The 26273-nt window shown below is 42.0% G+C and overlaps 1 pseudogene; it reads left to right on the top strand.

Annotated features, from left to right (window-relative positions):
- The window catches only part of LOC112071317 (eyes absent homolog 1-like), an 81035-nt pseudogene that overhangs the window by 18633 nt on the left and 36129 nt on the right, over positions 1-26273 (top strand).

Raw genomic sequence — 26273 nt, 5'->3', positions numbered from 1 at the left:
TAAAGGTTGAGCTAGTGGACTATAGAACAGACTTAATGTTGTTGATGGGAAACTGAGTGCACTATAGAGGAGAGAACTAACTTTGGTATGAAGCTTAGTGGAAGGCTAATGAGAGGAGAAGCCAAGGGTCGAACACTAGTTGACGCAATAGAACAGAACTGAATGTGGCAAGAGCTAAGTAGACGTATAAAGGAGAACTAATGTGATTGAGAACTATGATGGGACGTATTAGAGAAGAGACACTAAATGTTGGATTGAGACAATGGATCGGTAGTACACCAAGATCACTAATTGTTGTGAGACTAGTCGGCGAACCCGTACTAGGAAACACGGACTAAATGCTCTGAGACTCAAGTGGACTATAAGAGAGAACTAAGTGAATTGAGCACTTTAGTTGACATGATAGAACACAGGGACAGATGGTTGAGACTATGGGTACGTATAGAGGAGAACTACATGATGTGAGACTAGTGACCCTGAGTCCAGACGCGACTAAGAATGTTTGACGAAATCCTAAGTGCCGAACTACTAGAGGGAGACATGGTTGACGAGACGTGTGCGACGCTATAGGAGAGAACTAATGGTTGTAGACTAATGGACTATGGAAAACAAGATCTAATGGATATGAGACTAGAGGCCAGGACTAGTAGAACAGAGCGTAAGTGGAATTACCGATGCTAAATGGAACTCCCTTAGAGGAGACTAAATGGTTGAGACTAATGTACTTAAAATACAAAGGCATCTAATTGGATGAGCAACTAAGATGACAGGTATTACGGAGACTTTAATGGGTTTGGAGGGACTAGTAGGACAATGAACGGAGATCTAATGGGAAGGACTCAATGGACGAACTTAAACAACAGGACTAATGCTGAAGACTAGTGGACTATAGAGCAGATAATGGTTGAGACTATGTGGACTATAGAACAGACTAATGTTGAGACTAGTGGACTATAGAGGATTACTAATGGTTGAGACTAGTGGACTATGGAGGAGACTAATGTGAGACTAATGGAACTATAGAGGAGACTAAGTTGCCTGGAGACTAATGGACTATAGAGGAAAGGCTAATGGTCTGACTAGGTGACTATGAGAGCAGACTAATGGTTGAGACTAGTACGGATAGTAGAGCAGACTAATGCGTTGAGACTAGTGGCTATAGAGAGACTAAGTGGTTGAGACTATGGAGTATAGAACAGACTATGAATGGGTAAACGCCAACGTTTGGGCACACAGGGCCTTTCTTCAGGGAGATACCAGCATGGTTACGCTTCAACAACCCTCACCTCACAGAAAACACCCTCGCCTCATAGAACACACAACCTACCTCACAGAACTACAACCCCACCTCACAGAACACTCACAACCCCTCACCTCACAGAACACACAGACCCTCACCTCACAGAACACACAGAACCCCTCACCTCACAGAACACACAGCCCTCAACTCACAAAACACACAAACCTTCACCTCAACAGAACACACAGACCCTCACCTCAACGCTGAAAACACAAACAACACCCACCACCACAACGGCACGACACGACAACCACTCTCTCTTTCTCTGTCTCCTCTCTCTCTCTTCTCTCTCTCTCTCTCTCTCTCTCTCTCTCATCTTCTTTGTACTCTCACTCCTCCTGTTTCTCTCATAACCTGCTTCTCAATCTCTCTAACCTCCTCTGTCCTTCGTGCCATGCTCTTTATAATCATAACGTTCTTCTGTTCTGCTCTCCTTTTCCGGACTAACCTATCTTTACTAAATGTTCGTGTTCCGGAGCTTTTGTTATGTTTCGTTCTTTCTCGCAAATCAATTCCCGTTATTTACCGTTTTCTTGTTTCTTTCGACTATTTTCAATCCACCTCGGCTGGCCCGTATCGCGGATACATCTCACTTGTAATCGAGGCTGACAGAACATTAACGCATACGCGATTACGTAGCAGATGTCCTGTCCTGCTTATTCGCCAGCTGGTGCTTATTTATACTAGGCACTGCACCGTTGGTTAGCTCTCGATTATCTCAATCTCTGTTGCCTTCCACCTCGTCATCTCCATCTGGCATCTAAGAATCTAAGAATACCACTAAGTGTAGGTCTAAGTCTCAATTCTTGTCCTACCCTGCTATGTTCATATATAACAGGAAATACGCTATGCCCTTCTCCTCTCCGTCCTACTTCTATCTCCTCTGTGAGATCCATTCATCTGCTGTCTTAATTCTTCTACACTAAAGTCTTACAATTCCGTAACGTTTAAGAATCAACTCCCTGGACCAATACCCACTGTGCTCCTTTACCTCAAGTGAATACAAAAGAAGTAGAAACAAAAATAATACATTGAACCCTTTCACCTTATAAATTAAAAACGCAACGTGTTTCTCCAATTCGTCCTCTTTCCATCTGTATTCTACTGCGCGCCGTAACCTTCATACATGTCTTATTCTCCCTTTATAGCTTTACCCAAATGCCTCGATTCTTTTTCTGCCAGTACAGTTAGGTCCCACCAAATAAACGCCATATAGAACCAGCATCTCAACTAACATGTCACTCAAGAAAGCTTCTCACTCAATCCACGGTCATTCTATGAAACACCTTCCACAATGATATCAGGCCCGAATACCCTAACAGCTTTAGTAACTAGCACTAAATTCTAAGAGTATAAACCTTATTAAGCTTACCCACGTTTCACATTCCTATGTATTAACAAACAAAAACGCGTTAACACGCTGTTTGAAATTCTCCGGCCTGCCGCCCCCTTCCACCGTACCCAGCCCACCTTGTTAGCTATACTACGCGCCCTGCAGCCGCGCCTTTTTAGACCCCATGCCACACCTCTCCATGAAAGTCGTCGCCCACAATCAAAATTCCTCCAATATAATCCCACACTCCTCAACATACCGTACTCATATACAGTAGGTATAATGAAATGTGAATACGACGGTCAAAGTCTATAAAGTAGCAATAATACTTATCTGACTATACAACTATCCCGTAAAACACTTGCGACTAATTCAATTAAGCCACATCATGGATACATATCACTGTGTCCCTCCACTCCACCTCCGTTCAAAGTCTCCTCCGTAGCCATAACCCAAAATCCATTGCGTTCACAACCCTCTCTGAATGATCGTCTTTCTCTATCACATACACCACATCAAGCCATTAAACAAATAGCCTTCTTTTTTTTTTTTTACCAGCCAGATTATACCGAGCCGCATGCCTTGATATTCTCTCCAATCCTAAACATCTCTATGGTTAATCGTTCGATTCCTCAGCTACTCAGACCGCCCTCGAACATTAAGCAGCTTACAATACTAGCTATCTAGCCCTGTTAATTAAAATACTACCTCCTCACCTGCTGTCTCTATTATACATCCATTATGTTTGATTGCTCATCCATATGCGCTAAAAAAATGTTATCGCGGAACAAAAAGAACATTCCACTAATTCTTATAACGACCTATATGAAACCGTCAATCCGGCTACGTGTTTTATGCCTGTCGTTTATGAAGAATCATCGCCGCTTAGCAAAAATTATGGCATTCTGTTCAGCTCAACGCCAAATCTTGAACAATGCTGAAGAATTAATATACTGCTTACGTACTTCTTCTTTTAAGCACATTTGTCAGCTAAACAGCCGTCCATACTCCCCTTCTCCCGATTCATCCGAAAGCCTAGTATAAAGGAACTTCACACACCTTCCCAAGATAACTAATGAAACAATGATCACTGAGCCTCTAGAAGCTATATTTGGTGTTTTTCTCTGCGTAGCATAGCTACTTAGCAACTAGAGTCCACTAAAGTACACAACTCAATGTTGCAATCCCTGGCAACCATAGGCTCAACAGAAGTGATGAGAAGATGGAGAACAAGTGTCTGAGTCTTCATGACGCCTGATTACCTCCTACGCCATCTAGCGCCCACCTTACGTCTCCGCCTCCACTGCCCCACGGTGCCCAGCCGCTGACCGCGTCAAACAGGATTTCAATCACGATCGCTGTCCGCCATCCCCCCATATCATAAATAACATGCGGGGGCGTGGCATACTACAACAATAATCCGCCCAGCAAAAGCCGCAGTTTAAGGGTCCTAATCCTGTATTGTGTGGCTCTAGGTGCCCAATTATCGCCAATCCGAGCCCTTTCTGAGCCTTGCGTAAATGCCGAGAATTGGAGTCTGCATCCCTCTCTGCCGATGGGCCACCCCTCCACCAGCATTTGTCAAAATAAGTAATGGAAATGGAAGATGTTTAATGTCGAATGCGGCTAGATAATCGGAAACAGGTGCCCCACCAAATCTGCACATCTCTCTCTCTCTATCTCATTCTATCTCTCTCTCTCTCTCTCTTTCTCATTCTCTCTCTCTTTCTCTCGTTCTCTCTCTCTCATTTTAATGTGGTAAAATACGTTTTTCTTTGTTTCTGTTTACTTTCCTTTTCATCCTTTACCTCTTCGTTTTCACTGTAGCTATTCAGATGTTTTTCTGCCGTTAGAAAATAACCATTAGTCGTGGAGGGTTGTTGAGGGTCAGAGGGGTTGTCTATAGTAGATGATGTGTTGTCGTGCTTACAATGCCAAGATGGCTGAACTCAGAGCGAGAGAGAGTGACAGAGAGAGAGAGAGAGACAGAGAGAGAGCAGCAGGGCTGGACAGAGTGACTGTCAGACTAAAGGACAGTAATATAGTTACTCTACCCGCGTCATAGGGAACATATGTGGCTCCGTATAATCTCCATGTACTTGTTTCCCGTCTCCCTCTCTCACTGTCAAGATGCACTGCACCGCTGATTTGGGGGCCTCTAAAGTGCCCCCGTGTCATGTGTGTGTGCTCGAATGCATGTGTGGTTACTGTGTGTGTGATAATACAATAGAAAAATAAAGAGATTTATGTACTGTATAGTGTTGTACTATATAGTGTTGTACTCTATGGTGTTGTACTGTATAGTACTATATAGTGATGTACTGTATAGTGTTGTATACTGTATAGTACTATATAGTGATGTATAGTGTTGTACTATATAGTGTTGTACTGTATAGTGATGTACTGTATAGTACTATATAGTGATGTACTGTATAGTGTTGTACTGTATAGTACTATATAGTGATGTATAGTGTTGTACTATATAGTGTTGTACTGTATAGTGTTGTACTGTATAGTACTATATACTGATGTACTGTATAATCATGTACTTTATAGTACTCTACTTTATATGTACTGTACTTTATAGTGGTGTACTGTATAGTGATGTACTTTATAGGGATGTACTGTATAATACTGTACTCTATAGTGTTGTACTGTATAGTGTTCTACTGTATAATACTGTACTGTATAGTGTTGTACTGTATAGTGTTCTACTGTATATACTGTACTGTATAGTGTTGTACTCTATGGTGTTCTACTGTATAGTGTTGTACTGTATAGTGTTGTACTATATAGTACTATATACTGATGTACTGTATAATCATGTACTTTATAGTACTCTACTTTATATGTACTGTACTTTATAGTGATGTACTGTATAGTTATGTACTGTATACTACTGTATTGTACTGTACTGTATAGTGATGTACTATATAGTAATGCTCTGTATAGTGATGTACTCTATAGTACTGTAATGTATAGTGATGTACTATATAGTCATGTATTGTATAGTGATGTACTCTATAGTACTGTACTCTATAGTGGTGTACTGTATATTGATATGCTATACTGTTTAGTGAGACAATGTATAGTGAGTGATGTACTGTATAGTGATGCACTTTATAATGATGTACAGTATAGTGATGTACTGTATAGTACTCTACTGTATAGGGATGTACTGTACTGTATAGTGATGTACTATATAGTACTGTACTGTATAGTGATATACTGTACTGTATGGTGATGTACTGTATAGGGATGTACTGTACTGTATAGTGATGTACTATATAGTACTGTACTGTATAGTGATATACTGTACTGTATGGTGATGTACTGTATAGTGATGTACTCTATAGTGATGTATTGATATAGTATACTATTAGTGATGTACTTTGTAGTAATGTACTGTCATGTTTTGTATAGTTTTATAATGTACTGTATAGTACATACAGTAGTGAACAGTACTGTATAATGATGTACTGTATAGTGATGTACTATATAATACTGTACTTTATAATGGTGTACAGTGGTGCACTGTATAGTGATGTATTTTATAGTACATACAGTAGTGTACAGTACTGTATAGTGAAATACTGTACTGTATACCGATAGTGATGTACTGTGCTCTATAGTGATGTACTGTATAGGGATTACTGTATAGTGATGTACTGTACTGTATTGTACTCTACTGTATAGTGATGCACTGTATAGTGATGAACAGTACTGCATAATAATGTACTGTATAGTGATGTACTATAGTGTATTGTGATATACTGTATAGTGATGTACTGTATAATACTGTACTTTATAATGGTGTATAGTGGTGCACTGTATAGTGATGTATTGTATATTACTGTACTGTATAGTGATGTACTGTTTAGTACTCTACTGTATAGTGACGTACTGTATAGTGAGGTACTGTATAGTGATGTACTGTATAGTACTCTACTGTATAGTGGCATACTGTACTGTATACCGATGTACTGTATAGTACTTTACTGTATAGTTATGTGCTGTACTGTACTGTATAGTGATGTACTGTACTGTATACTGATGTACTGTATAGTACTTTACTGTATACTGATGTACTGTATAGTACTTTACTGTATAGTTATGTGCTGTACTGTATACTGATGTACTGTATAGTACTTTACTGTATAGTTATGTGCTGTACTGTATACTGATGTACTGTATAGTACTGTACTCTACATGATGTACTGTACTGTATAGTGATGCATTGCACTGTATAGTACTTTACTGTATGGTGATGCACTGTATAGTGCTGTACTTTATTGTGCTGCAATTTGTAGTGATGTACTGTAATGTGTAGTACTCTACTGTATAGTGATGTACTCTTCTGTGTGGTGATATACTGTATAGTACTTTACTGTATCGTGATGTACTGTGTAGTGATATACTCTAAAGTACTGTGCTTTATAGTACTGTACTTTATTGTGATGTACTGTATGTTGATGTACTATACTGTATAGCACGTTAATGTATAGTGATATACTGTATAGTACTGTACTTTATAGAACTGTACTGTATAGTGATGTACTGTACTGTATAGCGATGTACTGTACTGTATAGTGATGTACTGTACTGTATAGTGATGTACTGTATAGTGATGTACTGCACTGTATAGGAATGTACTCTACTGTATAGTGATGTACTGTACTGTATAGTGATGTACTGTATAGTGATGTACTGTGATGTACTGTACTGTACTGTATAGTGATGTACTGTACTGTGATGTACTGTATAGTGATGTACTGTATATACAGTATGTTTGTGTGGCCGTGTGTCTTCGATTGCATCCCAAATGTTACCCTGTTGTCTGTTAACTGCACTTATTTTGACCATGACCCATTTGACAAGGCCCTGGCCAAACATGGTGCTGTATATAGGGAATAGGGTGCTATCTGAGACACTGCCCATGTCTCTTGAGGTCCCTAAGACCAGTGTTCCTGTGTTCCTGTGTTCCTGTGCCTCTGTAGTGTTCTGTGGCCCCGGGCCCTGCTCAAAAGTAGTGCACTATAAAGGGAATAGGGTGTCATTTATTACACACACATTGTGGACCCTGGGACTAAAACACATCCCTCTGCAACTGAATCCTGGACTTCCTGCCCCTCAGGTGGTAAGGGTAGGCAATAACACTGATACTCTACACGGGGGCCCCTCAGGGGTGCGTGCTTTGTCCCCTCCTGTACTTCCTGTTCACGCACATCTCCGTGGCCAAGCACGACTCTAAAGTCATCATTAAGTTTGCTGACGACACAACTGGGTGGTAGGCCTGATCACCGACAACGATGAGACAGCCTATAGGGAGGAGGTCAGAGACCTGGCAGTGTGGCAGTGCGTACGGCTATACCAGGCGGTGTCAGAAGAAGGCCCTAAAAATGGCAATCCTAGTCATAGACTGTTCTCTGCTACTGCACGGCAAGCGGTATCGGAGCGCTGAGGCTAGAGAGAAGGCAAGAGAGAAGGGAAGACAGGGGGGAGAGAGAGCGGAGAGAGAAGAGAGAGGGGAGAAAGAGGAGGAGACATGGGGGAGAGAGAGCGGAGAGAGAAGAGAGAGGGAGAGAAGAGAGAGGGAAGACAGGGGGAGGGAGAGAGAGCGAGAGAGAAGAGAAGAGGGAGAAAGAGAGAGGGAAGACAGGGAGAGGAAGAGACGGAGAGAGAAGAGAGGGAAGACAGAGAGAGGGAAGACAGGGGGGAGAGAGAGCGGAGGAGAAGAGAGAGGGAGAAAGAGAGAGGAAGACAGGGGGGAAGAGAGCGGAGAGAGAAGAGAGAGGAAGAAAGAGAGAGGGAAGACAGGGGGGAGAGAGAAGAGAGAGGGGAGAAAGAGAGAGGGAAGACAGGGGAGAGAGAGCGGAGAGAGTAGAGAGAGGGAGAAGAGAGAGGAAGACAGGGGGAGAGAGAGTGGAGAGAGAGAGAGAGGAGAAAGAGAGAGAGGGAGAGAGAGAGGGAGGGGGAGGGGAGTGCAGATACATTTCAGAGGGGTCAATTGCAGATGAAAGATCTGCTGAAGATGCTACGGGCGTCATGCTTCACTGGCCTCTATTCAACAAGTCACATCTCCCTCGCCTCTATCCAGCAGCAGTTATCAGGCAGCTACCTAACTTCCTACCTCCATGCTACTCCCTCCCCCCATCCACCTCACACCCTATTACCTCCCTTCATCCAACCCCCCAGTCCCCCGCCCCTCCCCTTCCTGCTTACCTTGGCTAACCCTCTTTGTATGTTTGATGGGCGGGCTAATCCAGTTTGCAGCTGTCGTAGACCAATGATGAATCACCTTTCCGTCATTTGGCTGCAGTCCCCTCACTCGGGGAGGAGGAGGAGGAAGACCTGAACGAAGGAGGAGAGGCAACAACAGCAGTGTTAGAAGAAGAGAGAGCGAGAGAAGAGAGAGAGAGAGAGACACTATAGAGAGCGAGAGACGAGAGAGAGAGAGAGAGAGAGAGAGAGAGAGAGAGAGAGAGAGAGAGAGAGAGAGAGAGAGAAACTCTATGAGAGAGAGAGAGAGACAGAGAGAGAAGAGAGAGAGAAGAGAGAGAGAGAGAGAAGAGAAACTCTATGAGAGAGTTAGTCCTCTGTTCTTTTCCCAGTGCAGTTAGCCCTCTCTTCCCACTCTGAGACAGAATAACAATCATGTTTCTCAGACCAGTTCTATTGTGTCATGGATGGGTCTGGACAGTGACACGCAGCTGAAATAACAAGGAGGGACATTGTTTCTGTTCAGGCAGGTGGAAAGAGAAAAAAAAACAGAGAGAGGCAGCCTGGTACAGATGATTCCGGTCCGCTACGTCTTTCCAGTAAGAGCAGAGTTGGACCAACGCCAGCAGGTAGCATTAGAAGGGATGCAGAGAGGGAAGGAGAGAGGGAGAGAAAAGAGAGAGAAGAGAGAGAGAGAGAGAGAGAGAGAGAGAGAGAGAGAGAGAGAGTTGTGCAAATCTAATAGTAATTGCCTCCTGGTATATCTGTAACGTCGCTGTACAGGTTTCTCTGCTGTTCATAATTGTATTTTAGTTTTTGGTGGGGTGATAATTTAGCAGTAAATTCTTATTTCTTCGGAAATAGGATACAGCTACCAGCATGTCAGTTTGTGAGATCCCCAACAATTTCACAACAATTCGACATTATTTACTTCATTTGAGTTTGAAAAGAAAATGTCACGCTGAACTGGATGTAGAAAACGCAATGTATATATCTGTGTATATATCTGTGTATTTATCTGTGTATTATCTGTGATATTTGTGTATATATCTGTGTATATATCGTGTATATATCTGTGTATTATCTGTGTATTATCTTGATGTATATATCTGTGTATATATCTGTGTATATATCTGTGTATATATCTGTGTAATCTGTGTATATATCTGTGTATATATCTGTATATATCTGTTATATTCGTGTATATTCTGTGTATATATGTGTATTCTGTTTTAAATTTTAATAGTCTATTGACATATTTCCATCCCACATTATTTAAATAGCAGACATTTAATTTGATCGGATTGTTGATATATCAGACATATCATTTAATTGATTGGATTGTTGAAATAGCAAATATTTCATTTTATCATATTGTTGAAATAGCAAGCATTTGATTTTTGCAGATTGTTGAAATAGCAGACATATCATTTCATTCCTACAGATTGCGTTTGCATTAAACAAAACATGATTTTTTTTTGGTGCAAACGACACAAACAGCTTAGTTTAGTTGTTGATAAAAGAGATATACAGTCTGTAAATGTAACTAAAAAAGCAGTTTAATGTACCAAACATTTCTCCCTAATTTAATAAACAGTATGTTGCGTTGGGCTCAGTGACAAAAAGACAAGATTTTTGTCATGTTTCATCTCTCCTCGGCCTGTTTTAACTAACCTCCATATGGCTGAGCAACTTTTCACAGCAACAACGAGGGATAGAATAATGTTTCAATGGTGTGGTCTTCAGTATAAACACAGAAACAATTAAGATGGTTGCCAGAGCAAACTGATGCGTCGTGAACTAGGCATTCTCATCTCTCTTCACTGAGCCACAGACAGAGCACGCAGAATCACTCAGAGAACAAACTCTTCTAATCACTTGGAGAAGTAGCTAATCACTGAAGTAGCTAATCACTTGGAGAAGTAGCTAATCACTTGGAGAAGTATAGACATGTAGTAGCACTTGGCGAAGTAGTAATCACTTGAGAAGAGCTATCACTTGGAGAAGTAGCTAGTACTTGGAGAAGTAGCTAGTCACTTGGAAAGTAGCTAGTCACTTGGAGAATAGTCACTTGAGAAGTAGCTAAGTCACTTGGAGAAGTAGCTAGTCACTTGGAGAAGTGTCACTACTTGGAGAAGTACTATCACTTGGAGAAGTAGATGTCACTTGGAGAAGCTAACGCTAATCAATTGGGAATAGCATCCTTGAGTAGCTAATCACTTGGAGAAGCATGCTAATCACTTGGAGAAGTAGCTAATCACTTGGAGAACGTAGCTAATCACTCTGAATAGCTAATCACTTGGAGAAGTAGCTATCACTTGGGAAGTAGCTAGCTGCTCTTAGAGATCACTTAGAGAACAGCTCTTCTAACCTTCTAGAACTAACTACTAACCATAGCCTCCAATCACAAGATGTGTCCACTGTATAATAAGATGTCTATATAATTACTATACTGTAGACTAGCATGAGTCGTACATTAATCAACATGGAGTGAATGCTGTATATTGTAGAAGCTGATTTTCATCTAGTCTAAAATTGGCAATACGCTCATGTGTGCTTTAATGTCTCTATTACTGAGCTCATCTATTTAAACTATTTAAATTTAATCTTATTGATGTTATACTATCATATATTGCTGAATATAATAAAATAGGGTCAATATATATGTTTAATTGAGTGATAGCAGTAGGCCTAGTTGAAGTTATTATGAAAGAAATAAGCAGAAGATCATTAAGCAGAGATAACATTAATAAGCAGAAGAAAACACTAATAAGCAGAGATAACATTAATAACAGAAGATAACTATAAGCAGAGATAACATTAATAAGCGATATAACATTAATAAGCAGAAGATAACATAATAAGCGGATATATCTATTAATAAGCAGAGATACTATTAATACGCAGAATATACTATCAAAAAGCAGAGATAATATTAATAAGCAGAGATAACATTTATAAGCGGAACATTAATAAGCAGAGATAACATTAGTAAGCTGAGATACCATTAATAAGTAGCGATATATTAATAAGCAGATATAACATTAATAAGCAGAGATAACATTAATAAGCACGCGAACTTAAAAGCAGAGATAAGCAAATAACAGAGTACATTAATAAGCAGCGATACTATTAAAAGCAGAGATAACATTAATAAGCAGAGATAACATTAATACGCACGAACATAGGATAAGCAGTAACGCGAACTAAACACAATAGATAACCACTTTAGCTATGCTACACCTATGACATAATAACGGACTTACATTTAGATCAAGGTATGCATGCAACAATTGAGAACTATCGCTAGAATAACATATATAAGTGGATCACTTGAATAAGCGGAATATACTACATTGAGATCAGTTGAGTGAAGTTATCATCTAACGCGCGCATGATATGATTATGACTACTGCACAAATAACATGTAGCGTAGAGGAGATTGTTAACATAAACTATCAAATAGAAGCGGAAAACTTTGTGCTTAACCGTACTGCTTGGTTTCTCCCCACAGCTTTGTGCTCCGTACTGCTTGGGTTTCTCACAGCTTTTGGGGCTCCGTACTGCTTTGCGTTCTCACAAGCTTGAGGCTCCGTTACTGACCTTGGTTTCTCACAGCTTTGTGCTCCGTAGCTGCTTGGTTTTCACAAAAGGCTTTGCTTATTCCTACTGCTTGGTTTCTCCACAGCTTTTGCCTCCGTACTGCTGGGTTTTCTTCCAAGCTTTGATGCTCCGTTACTGCTTGGTTTCTTCACAAAGCTTGTGCTCCGTTACTGCTTGGTTTCTCACCAGCTTGTCTCCGTAACGGCTTGGTTTTTCTCACAGCTTGTGAGCTTTCCGTACTGCTTGGTTCTCACAGCTTTGTGCTCCGTATGACTGCTTTGGTTTCTCACACAGCTTTGTGCTCCGTACTGCTTGGTTTCTCAGCTGCCTTTGTATTACTAGAAGCGCTCATACTATACAATTCCCATTTAAAGGTGATAAGAAACAGTAAAATATCTTCTAAGATCTCATTGAGTTGATGGTAGAATAACAGAACATTTTCAAAAGATTTTAGTTAATTGTTATATCAGACAGGTATTGTCTTTCTTACTGACCCTGTAGATTTAGTTAATGTTTAATCAGACCAGTATGTCGTTCTTTTACTGACCCTGTAGAATTTAGTTTAATGTGTTATGATCAGACCAGTATGTCGTCTTACCTGACCCTGTAGATGTGTAGGTTAATGTTATGATCAGACCAGTATGTTTCTCTTTACGACCCTGTAGATTTGATTTAAATGTTATATTACCGGACCAAGTATGCGTCTATGTACGCCTGTAGATTAGTTGAATTGTATTTCAGACCAGTATGTCGTCTTTACTGACCCTGGTAGATTAGTTAATGTTATATCAGACCAGTATGTCGTTCTTACGGACCCTGTAGATTAGTTAATGTTATATTCAAGGACCGTTATGTCTTCTTACTGACCCTGTAGGATTAGTTTAATGTTATTTCAGACCAGTATGTCGTCTTACTTGAACCCTGTAAGATTTATTTGGCTGGTTCCTATTTCTTATTTCTTATTTTCCTGCGAGTTGTGTGGTTACAGTGTCCGTTTGATCGTTTAAACTATTGTTGAATATTGAGATGAACGCACGAAGAAGTGAGTGGTGAAATTTTGAATTGTAATGACAATTGCAATTGTTAAGAGAACATTTTTAGGTTAGCCATGAACCATAGGTTGAATCCAATAAATCAATGATTCTATATGTAATTATGTCCCCGACTGCAAAGATTGGCATTGAAAACTGCTACAGCGGTGCAGTCGACGAGGGTACAACACAGCCAGAGCAGCAGTAGCTTGGGAGTTTGTACAAGAGGTTTCGCCATGAAGCCTTCTCTCTTCTTCCTCTCTTCTCGGTCGTTTCTTTCTCTCTCGTCTCTCTCTTCTCTCTCTCTCTCTCTTCTCTATCTCCGTGGCCCTCTTCCTCTCTTTCTCTTTCGTCCCCCTATCCGATGTGGCTCTGTCCGTGCTCTTCCTGTCGTCGCGGTGTGTCTCTCGCCCTCCGCTTCTCTTCCTGTACTCACCCCCTCTCTCTGCGCTCTCTCCCTAGTCTCGCCCGCCTCTCTCTCTCTCGTCTGCTCGTCTGCGCCTGGTGCTCCCCCCTCTCTCGGCCTGTCTCCCCTCTTCCTCTCTCTTATCCCCTGCCAGGTCTGCTGCATTTTTCCCCCTCTCCCCTCTTCCATATATCAGTCAACCCCTGCTGAGGTGGTGCTAAACTCCGCCCAAACATGGGCCTTTGATGTATGAGGATCTAGAGTGCTACTAGGTAAAACCCGACGGTTGAAGTCTTAGGTCTATAGGCAGCAAGACTCCGTGCGAGGGGGCCCGTTGAGCGAGACATGCAAAACCAAGCCCACATCTTTAAAAAAGTACCCGAAGAAAAGTGTCGGGACATCCATGTATTGTGAAAACATGTAGCAAAAAGACAAGAGCCACACCCTTGTTTGATGCGTAAGGCGTTCTGTAATTTACAGTAAAGACGGCTGGTGGCTCGTGGGCGGTGTCGTTGGATGTTCTCAGTCGGCTCCTGAGGGACTGAGCAGACGAGAAGGATGAAAGAATGGAGAATGGACGCTGGCGAAAGAAAGTGAGGCCGCCAGGGGCTCATACTTACGACTGGGTCAAAAGGGTTAGCGCTGCTTCTTCTAAATGCCACCGTATTGCCCTTGTATAGTGCCACACTACAGGGTTTGACGCGAAGACGCCGACGTGTTCTCCTGTCCGCTCCCCAGGATGCAGGTGCCCGACTGTCAAGATCTTTCAGAAGGGCTGTCTCGCCTCCTGAAAAGCTCGACTATCAAGCATATGGGCATGGGCAGTTAGGGATGTTTATTTGACAGTCAAAAGCTGTTGAGGAAATGGTTTGTGGATAAAGCAAAATACTAGGACGGCAGGAGCCTTAGAGGAGGACTCCATCAACTACTAAACAGGAAAGAACTGACGGTTTAGTCCTCAGCCCTCAGACCAATAACACTGCAGCACTACACTGTACAGATGGCCATGTCCAGCTGTTGTTACAAGTTTCAGCAGAAGAAAAAACAAACATTTCTGCCCAAATTGCACCCTTCCATTTATAAAAAACACTAACCTTGACCGAGCCAACTATGGATTCCTGGTCCCAAAGTAGTTGACACCTAATATATAATGGGATAGCAGGTGCCATAGAGGTCCTTCGTAGTCTAAAGTCAGTGAACTTCATATATGAGAGCAACAAATAAGGCTGGGGCACCTATTATTGGCTCTGGGTCTTAAAAGTAGTCGCACTTGCTATATAGGGGCATAGGGTCTCATAGGCGGCTCTGGTCTAAAGTAGTGCCACTGCATCATAGGCATATGGTGCCACATAACATCAAGGCTTATAAGTCACGGGTACTTTCCATAAATAAGTCAGCGAGCCTAGCTAAGCAGAGAATAACATTAGTAAGCAAGGATAATATTAGAACACATAGGGATAACATTAGGAACAAACCAGATAGAGATTACAATAGTACGCCCAGACATTATTAACATTAATACGCCAGAGGATACAACTTGTTACAATAAGCGTGCTAATAAACGATGATGCGGGATATTTAACATTATATAAGCGTTTCTATTTAGAATCTTTCAAAGCGCTTCCACAGAATAAACACCTACACTGATACACCGTATTAACACTAGCCAGAGCCTAACGATTTAATAAGCGATCCTAACATTAGTAAAGAGACAAACATAGTAAGCAGAAGACTTTAGAAGATACTAAATTCCATAAAAAACAAGACCAGACGAGGGAGACAATTGGATACACACCAGCTTACCCAAAGAATAATTATAGAACATTTACAAAAGCAGATAACCATTAATAGATCGACATGTCTAACATATCATATAAGGCGATAGGAATATAGCAATTAATATCAAGCATGAGAAGTTTACATAACATAGAAAATGATGACCTCTGAGTAATAAGCCAATGATTAACTTAATTAAGACAGATATTAGATCACACCCAAATTAGATATGAGCGGAGTCATGATTACATTTACCTCTGTCCCTCCCAGTCCATACCTAGTTCCCACACTTATTATAGTATTTATAGACTTTTAGATACAAAACAAATCTTCAAACTCCAAACGTTTGGAAGATTTTTTTTATTTGTTACTTAAATGAATAAATTATCAGATGCACACAGCATATTAGACCATGTTGTTACATCAGTAGGTGTCTCTACGACGAGAAATAACATGCTTAGAAACGATACATCTGGGCCAGACTCTTTACCATGCATGTTGGTCTTCCTGGATAGGTTCTCTGGCAAGATGGAGTAGAAAATAAGAGTGTTGTGTGGTGTCCTTGATGTGTGTAGCATGGTGTGTGTGTGTGTTGTGTGTTGTGTGTGTGTGTTGGTGTGTGTGTGATGTGTCGTGTGTTGTTGTGTGTGTGTGTGTTGGGTGCGTGTGCGATGTGTCTACTTCCGTCTGTGGTGTGTGCAATCTGTCTTTGTAATGTGTGTGTGTGTGTGTGTCTCTCGTCCGTCAGGTCTATGGACATGCAGGATCTAGCCAGTCCTCACAGCCGTGAATCCCCTAATGGTCCCAGACTCGACAACTCCCATATCAATACCAATTCCATGACCCCCAATGGCACTGAAGGTATGTGCCGAGGGATTTTCTTCTTTAATGCTTCCCTCACTTTCGCTGTGTGGACTCTAAATTCACTATACGACATGTGAGAGAGATAGGCTGAGCCCTGTAGACAATCAGGTAAAAAAACGATGTAAAAATTTCAAACGTTAAACTTGACACAATGGTTGTGGTACAAAATGATATTTGTGTGATACAACGGAGAGTTAGCCTGCACGGAAAATGTAGTGCTTATTATGTCCCATGTTGTGATTATTATTTGTGCAGAAATTACACTCCGTTGTATCACAACCATTGTACCAATTGCGTTGTAGCTTCATCAGTTGTACAATTTAAGTGTGTACGGGTCTCAAAGCAGAGCAGAGATAGAGGGGACTTTTTATTTAACCTCCTCCTGTGTAGTGTTTTATGCCTCTGCTAAGTTGTGAAATGCCTGAATGGCAATAAAACGTCTCCAGGTGCTACCCCGTTGAAATCGTGATCTGTTTTCCATTTTCAAAAGGTGAAGGCAACAATGACAGCGTGGTACTACTACTTTCCTCCAGTCTACTTCTCTGTAGTCCTGAATAACATGGAAACCTACTAGTGACCTGATGGCTTATAGACTTACTGCATTGGGGTTTTAATACACAATTTAAAAGGCCCCCCTGTATTTGATCTAGATATGAAAACGATATGAAAACGATCTGCTTTGTAAATCTGATGCTATTGTCTCTGTGTTTACAGAGGAACTATTAGCAGTATATTTAAGCACCCGTGTAATTATTCAAAAGCTCATGGTATGAAAATGGGTTGTAGTTTTGCATGTGGTTTGTACATTTCTACATGTCCCTATTGACTCAGGTGAGTAGGCTTTGTTGTGTCGTCTCAAACCACCACTCTCTCTAGTTGAACCTACGTCGCTAGCAGGGCCCTATTACAAACCCGCACATGCGCTTCAAAGTCTACCTTAAAAAATGTCATCTTGATAGGAAAATGAAAAATAACTATTTATTGTGGTTTTAGGGAGTGTGTGCGTCCCAAATTGCACCCTATACCCTATGTAGTGCACTATATATATATGTAGTGCACTACTTTTGACCGATTGTTTGACAAAAGCAGTGCTCTCCATAGGGAGTAGGGTGTAATTTGTCCTCTGCGGGACAAAAGAGCCTGTCGTTAGAGCGTGGTGAAGTCAGATTGTCATGTATCCTATTCTCTGTTTCCCATATAGGTGATAACATCACAATGCTCACCACAGCTGACTGGCTGTTAAGCTCTAGCTCACAGTCGGCTGCAGGTTAGTGCAGTTCTGGTGGGGACAACAATGAAAGGACAATACTTGGTGTTTCCACTTAGAAAAAGACAAGAAAGAGAGGAGAAAAAAAAACACCTTGTGCTTTTTACTCTTTTTTTTTTTACCACTTTAAATGAAAATATCCAATTCATTAATTGTTCTCAATAGATAACACATCTATTTTTTTTAATTCTAATAGTTTCTTCAACTATTGTGCCTTTGTTGCACTAGTGTTTTGTTGATGTGTGTGAAGCATGGTTTGAGACTGGCTGGTTGTGGATCCTGTGGACACCGTGCATTGTTTGATTTGAGTCCTTTCGGACGTTGTTCCATGCTGTGTTTCATGAGTACGGTGGATCATTGTGTGCTTCTCTGTGAACACCTGAGTGGGACCTCTAGTCTGTGCATGCAGTGTTACACCACGATGTCCCTCCATTATGTTAGCTAGTATACCTACACACACACTCACATACTCACACACACACTCACACACACAGACTCACACACATCCTATTTATCTGTATTGTATTATCTCTACCTAAATGTGTTATTCCAAAAACACTCTCTCTCCTACTCTCCCTCCCGCTCTCCCTCCTACTCTCTCTCCTACTCTCTCTCCTACTCTCCCTCCCGCTCTCCCTCCTACTCTCTCTCCTACTCTCTCTCCTACTCTCCCTCCCGCTCTCCCTCCTACTCTCCCTCGCCCACCCTCCCTCCGCCTAATCCCTACTCCCCTCCCGCCTCTCCCTCTGCTCTCCTCTCCTCCTACTCTCCCATCCTCCTCTCCCTAACTCTCCTACCCTCCGTCCCCGTCACTCTCTCCTCCCCGCTCTCCTCCTGCTCTCCCTCCACTCTCTCCCCACACTCCCTCCTGCTCCTCCCTCTCCCTCCTACTATCCCTCCCCTCCTCTCCTCCCTGCACTCCTCCGACCCGTTCTCTCCCCCCACTCTCCCTCCCACTCTCCCTCCCCCACTCTCCCTCCTCCTCCCTCCCGCTCTCCCTCCCACTCTCCCTCCTCCTCCCTCCCTGCTCTCCTCCCCCACTCTCCCTCCCACTCGCCCTCCCACTCTCCCTCCCGCTCTCCCCCTCCCTACTACTCCCCTCCCACGTCTCTCCCTCTCCCCTCTGCCTCCCCACCACCTCCCCTCCCACTCTCCCTCCCACTCGTCCCTCATACCTCCTCCGCTTCAACTCGGCTCTCTCCTGCCCACTCTACTCTCCTCTACTCTCCCTCCCACTCTCCCTCTGCCACTAATCCCTCCTACTCTCACCTCCCACTCTCTGCCTCCCCCTCTGCCTACCCACTCTGACTCCATCTCCCTCCCACTCTCCCTCATACTCTCCCTCCTCTCCCTCCCACGACCTCTCCCACATCTACCCCCACTCTCCCTCATACTCTCCCGTCCGCTCCTTCGCCTCTACTCTCTCTCCTACTCTCCCTCCTGTCTCCCCTCCCACTCTCCCTCCTACTCTCCCTTCTCTACTCTCCCTCTCCTCCACTTCTCTCCTCCCACCTCTCCCTCCCTCACTCTCCCTCTCCCTGTCCGTCTCCCACTCCTCATCCTTCTCTCCACTCTCCCTCCTACTCTCCCTCTCCCTCCCACTCTCCTTCTACCTCCCTCGTCCCTCCTCTTCACTCCTACTCTCCCTTCTACTCTCCCTCTCTCCCTCTCTCCCTCTACTCTCCCTCGCATCTCCCCTCCCACTCTTCCTCCCCACCTCTCCTCTACTCTCCCTCTCTCCTCCCTACTCTCCTCCGCTCTCCCTTCACTCTCCCTCCACTTCTCCCTCCCACTTCTACTCTCCCCTCTCCTTCCCACTTCTCCCTCTCCCTACTTCTCCCTTCTAGCCTCCTCTCCCTCCCTCTTCCCTCCCCCTCTCCCTCCCCACTCTGCTCCTATCCCCTAACCTATCCTTCATAACTCTCCCTCCCACTCTGCCTCCTCCCTCACTCTTCCCCCAACCTCTCCCTCCACTCTCCCTCTACTCTCCCTCTACCTCCTCTCTCCCTCCCCTCTCCCTCCCACCTCCCCCCACTCTCACCTCCACTCTGCTCCTACTTTCCCTCTACTCTCTCCCTCCTCCTCTCCCCCCCACTCTTATCACTCTCCCTCCCTAGCTCCCCTCTACTCTCCCTCCCCTCTCCTTCTCCCCCCGCCTCCCTCTCCCTCCCACTCTTACCTCGATACATATAATCAAGATATAGATATTATCCCTTTTGTGCCAAAGACCGAATCCTGACGACTCTCGGACTCACCTACTCTCCCTCTACTCCCACATCTCCTCACTTACCCACAATCTCCCTCCCACTCTCCCTCCTACTTTCCCTTCTACTTTCCCTCCCACTCTCCTGCCTTCTCTCCCTCTCCCTCATACTCTCCCTCCTGCTCTGACTCCCGCTCTCCCTCCCTCTCTCCCTCCAACTCTCCCTCCCACTCTCTTGTCAACAATTCCTCAGCAGAATGATCAAAGTAAAACATGACAGGGAAAAGCTTCTTTAAAACCATGAGAGATAGAGACACATAGAGCATGACTCCCTTTACCCACATGATGTGAATTTGTTTTGCCCCCTTCCCATCCCAAAGCCTGCTTGCTGCCTGATGTGAAATGGATTGATTTCAAAGATTCCCTAGCTGTCAGATAACTGTAAAATCCTCTCCACTGAGCTATCAGTGTTATAACTCTGAGAGGCTCAGCGGGGCATGGGGTCACGCTCCATTTGCTACAGTTCTTAAAACAGATTTTATACACACTATATTGTCTTGACATTTCAATCGTATTTGCACGTCCATGCAGACTGACTCCCTCTCCATGCAGGGGCCATTTTACACCAGTATCCTTCTACTATTGACTGTGTTTACCTATCTTTCCCCTGACGCTACATTATAACCTGGGGTAAGCCATACAGTAATTAGTGAACATTAATTATTATGTTAATTGCATATCATGTTAATTATATATTAATTGATTGATTACTTTGATTGATTGATGGGTTCAAAATGTATTGACGGGCTGTCGTTTGCCTGTTACTGTTCAATTCTTGTTGTAACAGTGTATGCTCAAACTGTGGATGGGAACAAATGAATAGTCAGTACTGTACATAGAAAAGCTGTTAAATGATGGTTTGGTTTTATTCATAGTTAAGTCAACAGGTTGAAATGAGGAAGGTCTCTTTTTGTTGGTTTAATTGATTAACAATTAGGCAAATGTTTTATTTTCCTCAAAAGTTCTTAAAAGTATTGAGAGATAATTTATCGTAATCTACGCCTAGGAGCATGTTAATCCCATATGATTACATGTAAATGATCCCTAAAATTAATCCAACAAATGTTATTATTATAAATGACATTTCGGCTCTAGTCTAAAGGAACAGAATGTAAAAGTTGTGACCAATATTAGTCAAATATTTCCCTTCTTGCATTCCACTCCAGTATTGTTTACAACACATTCCACTGAGTGTGAGTTCCACTGTAGTTCCACCGTAGTTCCACTGTAGTTCCACTGTAGTTCTGGGTGTATGGTCAAAGACATCCCAGACAACTAAACGCACCAGCTATAGTGGCAGTTGTGGTGTGTGTGTGCGTGTGTGTGTCGATGGTGTGTGTGTGTGTGTGTGTGTGTGTGTGTGTTGTGTGTGTGTGTGTGTGTGTGGTGCGATGGTGTGTGTTGCTGATGGTTTGTGTGTGTGTGTGGTGTGCTGGATGGTCTTGTTGTGTGTGTGTGTGTGCTGATGGTGGTGTGTGTGTGTGTGTGTGTGTGCGATGGTGTGTGTGTGTGTGTGTGTGGTGCTGATGGTTGTGTGTGATGCTGACTGTTTTGTGTGTGTGTGTGTCGCTTGATGGTGTGTGTGGTGTGTGTCGTGTGGGTGTGGCTGCTGGTGTGTGTGTTGGTTCTTTGTCCGCAGTTTAATAACAGAACCAATGAGCAGCAGTGACATCACCACCCAGTGCCGACAGCCTCCTAGACAGCTTCTCAGGATTCCAGGTGAGACGGGAGGGGGACGTGTGTGTGTGTGTGTGTGTGTGTGGTGTGTGTGTGTGTGTGTGTGTGTGTGTGTGTGTGTGTTGTGTGGTGTTGTGGTGTGGTGTGTGGTGTGTGTGTGTTGTGTGTGGTGTGTGTGTGGTGGTGTGTGTGTGTTGTGTGGCTGTGTGTGTGTGTGGTGTGTGTTTTGTGGTGTTGTGTTCTGCGTCCTCTTTCATATAAATAAAATATGTTGGTGTGAATCGCAAGCAGTAGAATGATCTGGTTCTGTTTCCTCAGCCTGACCTGGTTTTAGTCAAACCTGTTTGTCAAATGGGGGTTTTTCCGTCGTGGCGGTGCTGTTTCTCTCCTGGGCTGCGGTATGTTTCCCTTCCTGGGGTTGCGGTGCTGGTTTTTTACTGGTTATGAGGTGTGATGTGTTCTTGTGAGCAGGTGAGCGGAGCGTTAGTGAGGTGATGTTTGGCGGAGGTGGAAAGATGACTATAATTGCTGACATGACAAATGAAGTTCTGATAAAACAAGGGTTTCCGAAAAGGCTGAGGAAACAGGACACCAGATCATTTCTTGTATGCTCGCAATATACTGTCCACTATCTTCTATCCACCATCAGCAAACATATCTATCTGTACCAATCTGATATGCACTGAGAGCACGCTAACCGCTCACACTGTGCACAAGTAACCATCAACGCTCAGTACAGTAATAATTAAACATCACCTTCAGTACCCCAAGTATAGTGTAAACATCACCTACACCCAGTAATAGTTAAACATCACCTCAACTACCATATAATCAACATCACCTTCAGTACAGTTATGACGTATTTAACAATCACGCTCACTGTACCCAGGGAAGTAATAAACATCACTCAGGTACCCTAATATAGTTAATTCATCACTTCATTCTATCATGTTATACTGGTGTAACATCACCCTCATCTATCCCAGGGTATAATTCAAACAATCACCCCCAGTACTAGTATAAGCTTAAGCATACTCCGCTCAGCTCACCCAGCTATACTCCCACTCTAAAGCATCACCCTCACCGCTACCAAGTATAGTTAAAATCACCTCAACACCAGTATAAATTATAACATCACTCATACCCAGCTACTACGATTAAACACATCACCCCCCATACCAGTATAGTTAAACATCACCCCTCGCTCCTACCCAGTATAATTAAACATCACTCATACCAGTATAGTTAAACATCACCTCACTACCCAGTCATAGAATTAACATCAGCCTCACTACCGCAGATAGAGTTAAACATCACCTCACTACCCAGTCATAAGTAAACATACACCTCAGTACCGTATAGTTAAAACATCACCCTCACTACCCAGCTACATAAATTAAACATCACCTCACTACCAGTATATTAAAATTCACCTCACTACCCAGTATAATTAAACATCACCCTCAACGCCCCCACGTCCATAGTTAACATCACCCTCCTAATTACAAGTACAACTCGTCTTTACCGTGTTTTAATAATCACCTCACCATATAGTACTCTCACTACCAGATAATTAAACATCACTCACTACCAATGTATAATAAACATCACCTCACTACCAAGTATAATAAACATCACCTCACTACCAGTATAGTTAAACATCACCTCCACTAACCACTCGTATAATTAAACATCAACCTCACTACCCAGTATAATTAAACATCACCTCACTACCCCAGTACTAGTCAACATCACTCACTACGTTTAAACACTACCTCATACCTCATGAGTATCATAACAGCTATCACACCTCACTACCAGTACTCATGCATAGATTCTATGCTACTACTACAGTTCATACTGTAAATCATACCTCTACCCAGTATTATGTTTAAACCATAACTCTGTAGTTCAACCACGTATACGTATTAACAATCTCTACATTAGTACACCTCATACTCCAGTTATATTAAACATCTACTCCCACTACCTCAGTTATTCTTATACATCAGCCTCACTATCCAGTATATTGTTTCACCCATCAGATAAAAATTAGAGGCATTTCACCTCAGCTACCCAGTATAGTTAAAATACAGTAGTAAACATCACCGTTCACACCAGTATAGTTAATACATCACCTACTATCCAGTATTATAACATCACCTCAATACGTTAACTTTTCACCCTTAAACATCACTCTCAGTAACACTATACGTTAAACTTTATCATACACCTGTTCGACGTTACCAGTATAGTTAAACATCACCTCAGTAACCAGTATAATTAAACATCACCTCAGTACCCAGTATAGTTAAACATCACCTCACTACCCAGTATAGTTAAACATCACCTCAGTACCCAGTATAGTTAAACATCACCTCACTACAGTATAGTTAAACATCACCTCACTACCAGTATAGTTAAACATCACCTCAGTACCCAGTATAGTTAACATCACCTCACTACCAGTATAGTTAAAACATCACCTCAGTAACCAGTATAGTTAAACATCACCTCAGTACCCAGTATAGTTAAAATCACTCACCCCTACCAGTAAATAGTTAAACATCACCTCAGTACCCCGTATAGTTAAACATCACCTCACTACCAGTATAGTTAAACATCACCTCAGTACCCAGTATAGTTAAACATCACCTCAGTAACCATGCTGCTAATTCTGCCTTATTTCTAGAGCTGTTTAACTCAGTACCCAATACGTTAACGCTCCCCTCCCATAAATCACTTCTGTCTTTGACAATATTAATGACATTTAGTTACTTTACACCCCTGACCCTCAGGGGAGGGGAACCTAGCCGGAGGGGGGAGGTGTGTGTGTTGTGTGTGGTGTGTGTGTGTGTGTGTGTGTGTGTGGTGTGTGTGTGTGTGTGTGTGTGTGTGTGTGTGTGTGTGTGTGTGTGTGTGTGTGTGTGTGTGTGTGTGTGAGAGAGCTGCGATTAGAAGTTTAGTCAACCGGTTAGCAGGTGCTGATGATGATGTGAGAAAAGTGTTCAATAATAATAACAATGTTTCCCTATGGTACGTTTACATACACGTTAATGCTACAGTTACATATTACAGTTACATGACAGTTACATACAGTTACATACAGTTACATCCGTTACATTATATACAGTTACAGTTAATACAGTTACATGCAGTTACAGTTATATACAGTTTACATACAGTTACATACAGTTACATGCAGTTACAGTTATATACAGTTACAGTTACATACAGTTACATGCGTTACAGTTATATACAGTTACAGTTCATACAGTTACATGCAGTTACAGTTATATACGTTATACAGTTACAACAGTTACAGTTACATAAGTTACATGCATTACGTTATATACAGTTACATACAGTTACAACAGTTACAGTTATATACAGTTACATACAGTTACAACAGTTACAGTTACATGCAGTACATGCAGTTACAGTTATTTACAGTTACATACAGTTACATGCAGTTACAGTTACATGCAGTTACAGTTATATACAGTTACATACAGTTACAACAGTTACAGTTACATACAGTTACATGCAGTTACACTTACATGCAGTTACAGTTATATAACAGTTACATACAGTTACAACAGTTACAGTTTACATACCGTTACATGCAGTTACAGTTATATACAGTTACATACAGTTAACCAGTTACAGTTACAGTTATATACAGTTACATACAGTTACATGCAGTTACAGTTACATATGTTACATACAGTTACTACAGTTACATTCAGTTACATTCAGTTACAGTTACATACAGTTTACAGTTACATTCAGTTAATACAGTTACACACAGTTACAGTTACAATAAAGTTACATACAGTTACATCAGTTACACACAGTTATATACAGTTACATACAGTTACATACAGTTACATTTAACATCAGTTACATACAGTACAGTTACATTCAGTCTACAGTTACAACAGTTACAGTTACATACAGTTAACAGTTACATACAGTTACAGTATATACAGTTACATACATGTACAGTTACATAGTTACAGTAACTACAGTTACATACAGTTACAGTTACATACAGTTACATACATGTACAGTTACATAGTTACAGTAACATATAGTTACATACAGGTCGGTTACATAGTTACAGTTAACATACAGTTACAGTTACATGCAGTTACAGTTACATACAGTTACAGTTACATACAGTTACATTCAGTTACATTCAGTTACATACAGTTTACAGTTACATTCAGTTACATACAGTTACATCGTTACAGTTACATACAGTTACATACAGTTACATACAGTTACATTCGTTACAGTTATGCAGTTACAGTTACATGCAGTTACAGTTACATACATGTTACATACAGTTACATTCAGTTACATTCAGTTACATACAGTTACAGTTACATTCAGTTACATACAGTAACATACAGTTTACAAGTACATGCCAGACATCTACAGTAGGTTGTCTTAAATTGCACCCTATTCCGTATATAGTGCACTACTTTAGACAGTGCCATAGTCAAAGGCCCATAGTCTCTGGTCAAAA

The sequence above is a fragment of the Salvelinus sp. IW2-2015 genome, unplaced genomic scaffold (genome assembly GCF_002910315.2).
Source record: "Salvelinus sp. IW2-2015 unplaced genomic scaffold, ASM291031v2 Un_scaffold1584, whole genome shotgun sequence".
NCBI lineage: Eukaryota > Metazoa > Chordata > Actinopteri > Salmoniformes > Salmonidae > Salvelinus > Salvelinus sp. IW2-2015.
The sequence above is the reverse complement of the archived record's forward strand: the minus strand, read 5'-3'. Positions and strand labels throughout refer to the sequence as shown.